The 10,913-nt window shown below is 33.3% G+C and overlaps 2 long non-coding RNA genes across 3 annotated transcripts; both read left to right on the forward strand.

Moving 5' to 3' along the window:
• Positions 1–1,681: 1,681 nt before the first annotated feature.
• Positions 1,682–3,614, forward strand: LOC145100214 (uncharacterized). The gene is made up of 4 exons (XR_013704894.1): positions 1,682–1,861; positions 2,242–2,310; positions 2,933–2,998; positions 3,272–3,614. It is a non-coding gene; the product is annotated as an uncharacterized LOC145100214 (long non-coding RNA).
• A 1,821-nt stretch (positions 3,615–5,435) lies between these two features.
• Positions 5,436–6,499, forward strand: LOC145100215 (uncharacterized). 2 transcript variants are annotated; one of them, XR_013704897.1, is made up of 3 exons: positions 5,451–5,870; positions 5,941–6,265; positions 6,347–6,499. It is a non-coding gene; the product is annotated as an uncharacterized LOC145100215 (long non-coding RNA). The 2 variants fall into 2 exon arrangements; XR_013704896.1 differs by having other exon boundaries at positions 5,436–6,265.
• Positions 6,500–10,913: the final 4,414 nt, after the last annotated feature.

Below are 10,913 nucleotides of genomic sequence, written 5' to 3' on the forward strand. Positions count from 1 at the left end.
CTTTTGTCTAAGTAAGAACTCTCTTGTATAATGACTCCCTATCCAAGCATAAGTGACCATGGACCCTAACTTGTAGTTCCTTGCACATTTGTGGACTGGCTTTAAAGACTTAATTTGGAAGCTTGCTTCATCACTCATCCAAGATGCCCACAACCTAAATGAGTACTCACCCTTGCAACACTTAACCAACAATCTTTCTCAAAGCAAAGTTGGTACCCATTCGCAACAGCATAGTTGCATAACATCGATTTTAATTGAGATGGATCTTTGAACCTCATACCAAGTATTGGGATCTGCTTTTTCCATGGAACTAACTCATTAAAAATGGAATGTTTTTGAGTTACATTGGCATCCTCTTCATACCCATCATGATCATTTATGTTGTTATCATTTCCCTCTTCCTCTTCGCCACATAATCTATTTAGAAATTCATCACCCTTTGTCCTATTCATAGTGACTATGTCCTCATTAAAGTCCACATCCACATCTGTTAGGTTATCAATTTCGTCCTTATTTTCACCACCATCAATGCAAGAATCATCTCCATCATCCTCTTCTATTTCAGAACCAAACCAATCTTTTATTCCTTGACCATCATGGTCCACATACATACAAATTTTACCATCTGTCCCATATGCATGAAAAATGAAACCACCATAGTCTTCATCATTAGCGATAACAGTTATCCCTGATATTAAGGGTTTACCTGGTGTAACGCCCGCAGATCCGGGCTAGTCAATTTAGAGGCAATAGGGGTCGAAAACGACTTTTTGACAAAAAGATTATTTAGAATAAATAATCTTAACCAATTTGTAGAATATGTCACAAGGTTTCCGTACATATAAAGAACGCTGAAATCCGAGTTATAACGAAGAAGTTATGACCCGTCGAAGTTTCGCGTCGGAACCGGCACGGCGCCCGGAAGCGTAAATAGTAAATTTATGATATATAGAGATTTATCCTTAGCGCTCTAAACAAAAGTCGTAGAATATGTTAAACTAAGAACATCGATAAAAAGAACGCCCAAATCTGACTTCGTATGAAGAAGTTATGATTTTTCGAAGTTTCGGATTAGCGGTGTACAGCCCGAAATTCGAATTTTAGATCGATTGATTTTTAGCCGACACAACCTAAACAAGAATCGAAGATCTCGTTATTAGTAGCGTAACGATAAAAATACAAACGAAAATGGACATCGAATAAAGAAGTTATGAGATTTTAACGGACCAATCCTGTCCTGGCCTGTTAAAAATATAACTTTAAAAATAAAGTCAAAATTAACCAACGGAGTCTAAACGAAAGTTGTAGAGTATGTCTCCACCTACGCGTGGATATAAATAACGTCAAAAACGGAGTTCGTATGAGCGAGTTACAAATCATAGTAGTATATTTACGTATTAAAATAAAGTATAAATCATGTATACGTACACATATATATACATATGTATATATCATTAGAAAGGTATCGACGATGCGGTTATTATAAAACTAATGTTGAGTTCTTTCGACATTAGTTTAGTACAAAGATCATTAAATCCATTTAAAATAGTATTATAGAGGGGTGTTTAGTTGTTTATATAACTAAAAGGTCATTAAGTAATTATGGAGGGTAGTTTTTGAAAATTCAATTAGTATAAATAAGAGCCTTGGGCTCTCATATTTCTTGCACCATTCTCTTGATTCAAGAGTCTTTCTCTCCTTATCCCCCGAGCATTTCGGTCCCTCGTGATTCGACTTCTCTTTCTGTAGTTTTAGTATAGTAAGGTGAGCGCTGAAGCGCTGCACGAATCTTTCTTAGAAAGATTCAGCGACGAAGTTCTGCCCCTGCAGAGCCCGACTCCTAGCTAAAATCCCCTTGAAAGTAAGTTATGTTTACCCTATTTTAAATATAGTTTATATTTAAAATTAGTATTGTTATTATAAATTTATAATAAATATTTGGGCTATTATTATGACTTATATAAGTGTCGTTATAATATCTTTTAACTACTCGCGGTACGGGGAATCTGGTTTAAAGGGCCGCATAGGGTTGTTGGATTTCAGAAGTGCTATACGCCAAAATGGTCCTGCCCTCCGGTGTTTTATGTATGGCCCCTGTCTGTACATAGTAGTTGGAAAGTATTGTTTAAACGCTTATATAATAATAATAATAATAATAATAATAATAATAATAATAATAATAATAAGACTAATAATTAGTCACGGTAATATTAGACTAAAATCTAGTGGCGATAATACTAGGTTTCGTCAAAGAAAATTATTTTAAAGTAAACGAAGCGTTGTCCGAGTACCGAGTCACCACCTTCTCAGGTGAGTGCATAGTTACTTTCAGCTTACACATAGATATGAAGTATTTTATATAAATTACGTGCTGTGTGTGTATATTATCTGTATACTTGCTATCTATGCTGGATGAACGTTTTATACATGTTTTCAATGATTTAAACTGTATATGTATTTTATATCTACAAAAGGTGTTGGGTAAAACATGGGTAGATGTATTAGTTGCTGTGTGATAAAATGAAATAATGAGATGCCTCGTTATAGATGTTCTTGATGATCTAGTCATCTAGCGGAGTATAGATGACGACCACGGACTATTCTAGACAGTCCAGTGGAACACTAACAGGCTCGCAACCTGTAGGTGTTTATTCGAACTTTGTGTTTAACCGAACTGTGTGTTTATTCGAACTGTGTGTTTATTCGAACTGTGTGAACTGTGTGCTCACCAGATATACTCCATCCCAATGATAGTCCTTTGACTAGGTCCCTTGTGTTAGATGTTTTAGGGACGTAATGTGAGGATAACGGGAATGGGTAATTGGGTTGATTGTTTGATGTTTAAAAATAATAATTATATTATTGTGGGTTGAAAACCCTATGTGCTCACCAGGTTTCCCAACCTGACCCACTCAGTTTATTTTTATCACAGGTGTTGATATGAAGTCACAATACACTGAGAGATTTAAAGAGATGTAGATCACTAGTGTAAATAATTGTAAGTTCTGTTTATGCTTATGTTTCTGTATTAACGATGACATCCCAAACGTTTTAAAATGAAATAAATACGTTTCATCGAAAATGTTTTAATAACGTATTTACCATGTTTTTCTGGGAACAAATTCCGCAACATTTTTATAAAATGAAGTACTCTGATTTTTATAAAGCATAAACAAAATCGGTCTTTTCTGGCCGTGAAAATGGGGATGTCACACCTGGTTCATAATAGTATAACTTCTTTATACTTTCTTGCATGAACCGTTCGAGAAAGGTGATACATTCACCGTATGTCATTCCAGAAAAATCGTGATCATTGAAAGTGAAATTGATACCATGGTTATACGAGAAAGGATTTCTAAGAAAAACACCTTTGAAGTTCAGCTCCACTATAGGGTAAAGTCCATCAGGGTTTGGCGTCGATCTAGACATTGTGGGTTGGTTGACTGCTCACTGACTTCGATCGGAGAAAACGACTTCGAACCCTAGGTTTAGTGCTTTGTATTCACTGTAAGATGAGAAAAAGAAAGAACGAAGGAGTGTTCTAGCTAAATAAATGTGTTTATTTTGACCTCTAAATCCTACATGGATAAAATAAATGAATTATATTATGTAAACTTATTCCACGTAAGCAATATCACCGGTTGTTCCATTTACCGGGTGCATAAGGGGGTAATTAGCCGGTAGTTACTAACATTAAGGATCAATTGAGCACAAAAAAACTTAAGTGACTAAATGTGCAAATTGACCAAACATTGATTTGCTACAGTGTCAAAAACCCGAGGAGATAAAACATGGACACCTTTTAAACATTGCAAGATCATTACCTTTTTATGCTTTGCCAATAAAATACTAGGGTGAAGTTATTTTAACTGCAACTTTTTTTTTTATTAATCGACTTCCTACCTCGAGTGGGAAGTCACCTTTTAAAATGATATATAGTCATTCTCCCTGATTTAACAATTTGTGTCTTTGGTTGTTTGTGTTTTGCTTTACATTGAATGTTCCTGATAAATTTCTTGAATTTATATAAATCTGTTGAATCAATGTTACTATCTTCTCTTTGTCTTTCTCTCTCTCTTTTTTTATTTCTAGCTGGATTGTTGTTTCTTCTTGCAAGAGCTTCCTATGTTTATGCATCATTTATACTGCTATGTAGTTAGAAATGTACGTGTAATTATTACTTGGTCCTTAATTAGAATATTTGATCTTTGACATTTTCCGTAAGCAATCAAAACATGTGTAAAAGGTACTTAGAGTGCATAATTCAATTGTTTTAATATTAATTTTTTTATTTGGTTTTTCATGTTAAGGTTGGTTCCAACTTTTCACAACCTAGGCAGTCTTTATATTAAAGTTTTGAAAACAAGAATGCAAAACAAAATTACCAAAAAACTCTTTGATTAATAAGAAAATCACTCAAAACCAATGTTTTACAATTTGTTCTCATAATCATAAACTCGATTATGGACATGTATATATAACCAAACAAACCAACTTGTATTGGACTAGGAAGCTTATGACCAACTCGCCATCAACTAAACTTTCTATAAATTAGATTGTTTGGTCTCTAAGTCCTCATCGACTTAGGATTCCAACAATCACCCTCAAATCTCTAAGTCCTAGAGAATTCTTCAACCCGATCAACATCCTATTATCTCTTTTCACCACCCCGACCTTTTTACTAAGCTTGTTCCGAGAGCACTTAGCCACCGAACAACAAGACAAGGTCACGACCACCTTTATCGCCTTCTGTCACTCGCAAAACGAACCGAATCAAAGTCACCCGCTTTGACGTCTTCCTGTCCGTTTATTCCGCGCCTCCGGTAAATCTCTCTCTACCCTAGAACAAGCCCGATCAAGAAAAATCGAGGTTGCTTGAGATCAAAACGAAATCACACCCCCTTCAACGATACCCAATTCATGTTACGTCTGCCCCGCAACGAATGACTACACTTTTCTTGAAACCGACTCTCAAACCAGCACCGTCTTCACCTTACTCTGATACCAATTAAAGTTTAGAAAACAAGAATGCAAAACAAAATAACCAAAATAACTCTTTGATTAATAAGAAAATCACTCAAAACCAATGTTTTACAATTTGTTCTCATAATCATAAACTCAATTATGGACATGTATATATAGCCTAACAAACCAACTTGTATTGGACTAGGAAACTTATGACCAACTTTCCATAAATTAGATTGTTTGGTCTCTAAGTCCTCATCGACTTAGGATTCTAACATATATGGTTGAGATCTAACGAGCACAATGGCAGCTTACTACTGAAGTATTGCCAATACTTATCTTGTTTATGTTTTGATGTGGTTTATTTAGTGTTTTTGCATAAGTTTTTATTGCCTTTGATTGATAGATTTATTAATTAGCTGTTTGTTTACCTCTTATTGCCTTTTAATAAGAGGTCAATCTGAATCTGTCCAATCAAGAGCGATTGTTTACCGCTTGTTTTAGCATCTGAATCTGAATATTTTCACCTATTCGGTCAGACATATACTTGTATCTGAAAGAAAAAAAAACATGTGTTCCTTGTTTTCCCTTTTTCGCTCTTCCCTCTTCCTTCCATCAAACAACATACGCCTATCTTCCATCAAACAACAAACGTCAATGTTGCTTCCCTCAGTCATCCTTCGACGTCTCTACCGTCTCCGACCTCGTACAGCGTCGACGCCACCCTCGCACAACACTACCGCTTTGCCCTAACATCGGCGTCGTCCCTTTTGCCCTAATACTCGGTGAGACCTTTCTCTTCTGGTTCCATACAAGAAGACTTCTCTGGCCAGCATCGTGGTTTTTCATCTCTGCAACTCCGCCACTCTGCCATCGCCGTCCTCCACCAGCAACAACAGCCTCAGGTTGTAAGAAGTTTTTTTAGTCGAGTTCAAGAACCGCTATGACTGTTTTTTTTTTCTTTTCTAAAATCAGATGCTCATATGTTGCTTTCTGATGTGGTTATGTTTGAAATGCGTGACTCAAATGTACACAAAATTGCTTGAATGATCTGATAATGCTTGAATGAATTGACGATTTTGGAGCAGAAGAAAGCAGATGAGAGATTGTTGAAATTGATGGATGATCGTAAGGTTTATTACAAGCTATCTTTATTCTTAAAATTCATGAGTGTTTTATGATAATCATATCTTTGGTTAGTGTTTTCTGATTCAAAAGAAGCTTGGTGATAAGCAACGATTATTGAGCTTCAAAAGAAGCTTGGTGACAAGCAACGATTGGAACTGGAAATGATTGCAAGGTATGATTATGAACTTAATTAACATGTAAACAAAACAACATTTAATTTTTTGTAACTTATGATTATGAACTTAATTAACAGGTCAATGATGATTTATGGTGATTTGTAAGTATTTATATTGTTGTTTTGTTCTTATGTTGCTTGGCATTTATGTTCCTAATTTGTAAGGTATTTATAATGCTTTTGCTATGATTTCTGAAACATCTTATGAAAATTTGTGAGATCTTCCTGCGAGTTCTTGTTGTTTTTGTGAAATATTACTATGAAATTATGTTGTTGATTGCTAGAATATAGTGTTGCTGTGATTTCTAAAATATGTTCTGAAAATCTATGAAATCTTGTTGTTTTTCTGAAATATCGCTATGAAATTGTGCTGAAAATAATGATTTGTTGCTGATTTGAAATAATGTTGTTTTTTTTTGGTGAAAATTTTCTTGTTTATTGCTGAATTTTGTTAGATTTATAAATAAAAAACATTGAATTTTGGTTATATAATGATTTGTTGCTGATATGAAATAATGTTGTTATTTTTTGTTGAAAATTTTTGGTTATTTTATAAATAAAAACATTGAATTAAAAAAATAACACATAAGGGTAAAATAGTCATTTTTATCATTCAGCACTATAATTTACATGTTCCAACCAAACAACATTTAAAAATTCAGACCCTCTTTGAAATTCAGACCTCTTAAAAATTCATATCTTACCAAACAGGCCCTTACTCTGCAAAGATTGGTTTGTAAATAATTGTAGAACAATTGTCTTTGATTGATTAGTAATTTAGATACCTCTGTAAGTCTTACATGCTCCTTAATTAATTGTAGAAGAATTGTTGTTTTGACTTTTGTTCTAATGTTGTCTATGTGTAAAAGTCATTTCTCTGTCTAATGATTGTTGGTTATTGTGGGGATTAATTGTTTATCAATGACTAGCTTTTTAAATAAAGGATAAGTGTAGGGGCAATTGTTATAATAATCAAGAGAGTAGCTTCGATAATGACAAATATTTTTAAATATATAAGAATTTTACATAAAAGGTATAAATGTGTGATGACTTTTCATGCACGTTTTTAATGTTGTCACTTTGCGTGAGGCAACTATTAAAATAGTTTGCCCCACATTGAAAACTCCACTCCCAAAGAGGGGAAACCTCTACTTGATAATAATGTAAAGTTGAATGGGCATTTATCCTTTCGGATTTAGACATAAAGTGAGACAAGAGAGAGTTGAAGGTCATATTTTCAGTTTTCTTCTTTATGTTCTTTGTACCATCAAGATATAAATAAATAAATAAATAAATGAGGGTTATCTTTTGCAATTTTTTGAAGCTATTTTTGAAAAGGATTGTGTTGTCTTTTCTAGCTTTTCAATTATATATGGTAGATGTTTGTTTTTTCCCACATAAGATTGCTAGGTGCAATAAAGAATTTAAATGATCATTGGTTGTTTTAAGGAACCACTAGTGTGTTATTGCTTTTACTAGTTTAATAACATTTTTTTAAGTTCCATGGTGACTGGCTTTGTTTGTAGGTAGGTCATGCTTTGGAATTCTTATTGTATTGATCTTGCATTTTGTTGTTCTACAAAGTTTTTCTTTGTTTTGTTTTGTTTTTCTAATTATGTGTTTGGTTATTTTTATGTAAATTTCGGTTTCCAAAGTGAATTGTTTTAAGCTAAGGTGAGCAGAAAATGAAACTAGAGACTTCCATAAGGTTCTCATTCCCATATTTTCTTTCAATGTTTGGGATTAGGAATTTCACAAAAATGTTGGTAAAAATGAAGGGGGAAAAAAAGAGCAAGCAACCCGCAAAACAAACATGAAAATATAAAGCATCCAAAAAAAGAGCACGACAAGATGAACACATTCAAAAAAGTAAATTTCAAAAGCAAGCAATATTGTAAGGTTTCCATGTGAAGATAAAGAGCTCTCTTAATTGTTGCAAACGAAAAATTGACAATGTTAGGGAAAAAAAAACCCCATAAAAATGGATCTAATAAACTCCCAACAAAATGTCTCTCTCATGCCTTTAAACCATGGTTGTTGAAATCCCAATTTTGATATTAAGATCTTATGTTATACTAGCCAAAAAGGATCCTGATCACACTACGATCCAAATCTCACTTCTTTAGTTTTATTATATAGCCAAGTATCAAAAATTTGTCTATTGAACTTGAAATCGAACATCGTAAGTTACAAGGAGTCTTATGGAGGAGGGAGTCGTTCCCTCCCAACCCACTGGACCCAATGAACTCACTGCCACATCAATTTTTCTCTTTGATTTTTCTTTATCTTTCTCAACCCACAACACACGGAAATCCTATATTTCTCAACCCACTCAATTAAAAAAAATACAAAATAATCAAGATAAAATCTTAATTAGCAATAGAGTTATTGCTGGTACCACTCCCTCTTTAGGCGGTTGTTTAATTGGTTTCACGAACCCACTTCATCCTCTCTTTCTACTTTCTCTCTCTCATTTTCTCTTGTACCGTGTGTTTTAAGATTTGTACCTTAGTTGTTTACTATTTTTTTTAATTGAGTGGGTTGAGAAAGATAGGATTTCCGTATGTTGTGGGTTGGGAAAGATTAAGAAAAATGAAAGAGAAAAGCTAATGTGACAGTGGGTTCGGTGGGAACGACTCCCTCCTCCCTTATAGAGCATTTCCATTTCATAATTTCATCCCGAATTAGATAGAGCACACTCATAATAATCCCTTTGTGATTTGTCTTTAGATGTACACAATCAAAGTGATTTTTTTTTTGTCTAATTATGGTTTATAGCTTAAGAACTTGATTCCACTATCAACGTCTTAATAAACATTATATTGCCACGAAGGGACACAACCATTCTGAACAGGTGTAACTTTATGTTGCAACTGTCACAACATGGAAATAACTTCTTCATGAACAGTTGTGACTGTTCAGACACCACCTTTGACTATATATAGGATACAAATTCACATCTTTAAAACCAGAACTTATACACCAGAAATGTCGAAGTCACTTGAACGCTTACAAACTCAATAGTTCAATCGGCTTATCACCATTTGTGCAACGTTGACATTGTTTTGTTGTATCTTGGGAAGTGATTTGTCATAACCCATACCACATTGTTTGGTTGAATGGTGGTGGCGAAATTGTTTTAAAGAATGAGAGCACTCCCCTCAATGCAATAAGTTGTAGTTTTGATTGTATCATTCTTGGGATTAAATGGTAATTTCAGTTTTCTAAAACTAACAGGACATCTATAGTAAGGTTGTCAAGATCAACTCGATCTTACTTAAGATCGTTTAACGTTGTAAGAATGTGATCGAAATATCCTACCAAAATGAATTCATATTCAAATTTGCTCGCAAGAAAGTGGTATGAACACATTATAATGTTCGTAGAACTGTTCGGTTTTACCCTTTTGTGTCTTTTTGGTTCATTAAAGTCGAGGGTATGCGATTTTTTTTTCAATTTTATAATTTTTTTAAGTTACCCGTAAAACTGAACATTTCTACTAAAGTTAAGAGATTTAATGAACAAAAAAAGGATAAACTTCCTATATTTCTACTATTTCTAACATGTGCATGAAACAAAAATCCACATAAAAGACCAAAATAAACTTCCTATATTTTGAAAAAACTCCTACACGTCCTCACTTTACTAGAAAAAAAAAAGTCAAACCACGTCCTCAGCTTATGATTCAGATTGTAATATCTTTTTACATGGTGCAATATGTTTTTACCGACTGTCTTCTTTCATTTTTATCAATGATTTTTTTATTAAAATAAATAAAAATCACATACAAAGTGTCTCATGCCTATAAGTAAACCCTGATAGACAAAGAATATGATGCATGATTAAACTCACAAACCTACTATAACATCTTTATATATTGAACATAATTAAGACATAAACTTGCTCATCCACTCTAAAACAAAATATACGTACAAATAACAAAACACACTGGAAAGTATAGATAAACACGATTGCATTGATTTATATAGAGATACACGATTACATAAATAAACATAAAATATAGTGATAACAGAAATGGAGAGAAAGTAATTGCCGTTGGATTCCACAAAACAAGGGATGATGAATTAATTGCAAATAACCAAAGTGACCAATTATGAAATTGTAATAAAAATAGAAACATAGATTAGTTATGCAAAAAGATAGATGCCATGACTACTTAATAATCATGGAATATCAACCAGGATTTTCTTAGAAGTAACGATGGAACATAGATCAACATAGCTAACAAACACCATATTCCATTATATTTTATTCCGTTGGATTTTATATACCAGCTGGTCACTACCCAAAATATGAAGAACAAATTTGTTAAAAAAAAAAAAAAAAGTTAACATGCTCATCCAGACTCAATCACCAACAAGGATTGTAATCACAAGCAATAAATAATAAAACGAAAACCCACTCAGAAGAAATTAATAAAAAAAATTCAAATCAAATACCCGAAAGTAATTAATAATGCAAGTAATTGAATAAAGAAAATAAATTATTTCATACCAATAGTGAAATTATAGGCACACAATTAGACAGAATCAAGAAAAGAAATTACAGGCAATAGTAAGAAGTCAACATGTTGATTCGTAAAGTTGATGAACTTATCTTAACACAAATTATGCACTCGATATAA

Source organism: Lactuca serriola, chromosome 4 (assembly GCF_051521515.1).
Source record: "Lactuca serriola cultivar US96UC23 chromosome 4, Lser_US96UC23_V15, whole genome shotgun sequence".
Classification (NCBI taxonomy): Eukaryota; Viridiplantae; Streptophyta; class Magnoliopsida; order Asterales; family Asteraceae; genus Lactuca; species Lactuca serriola.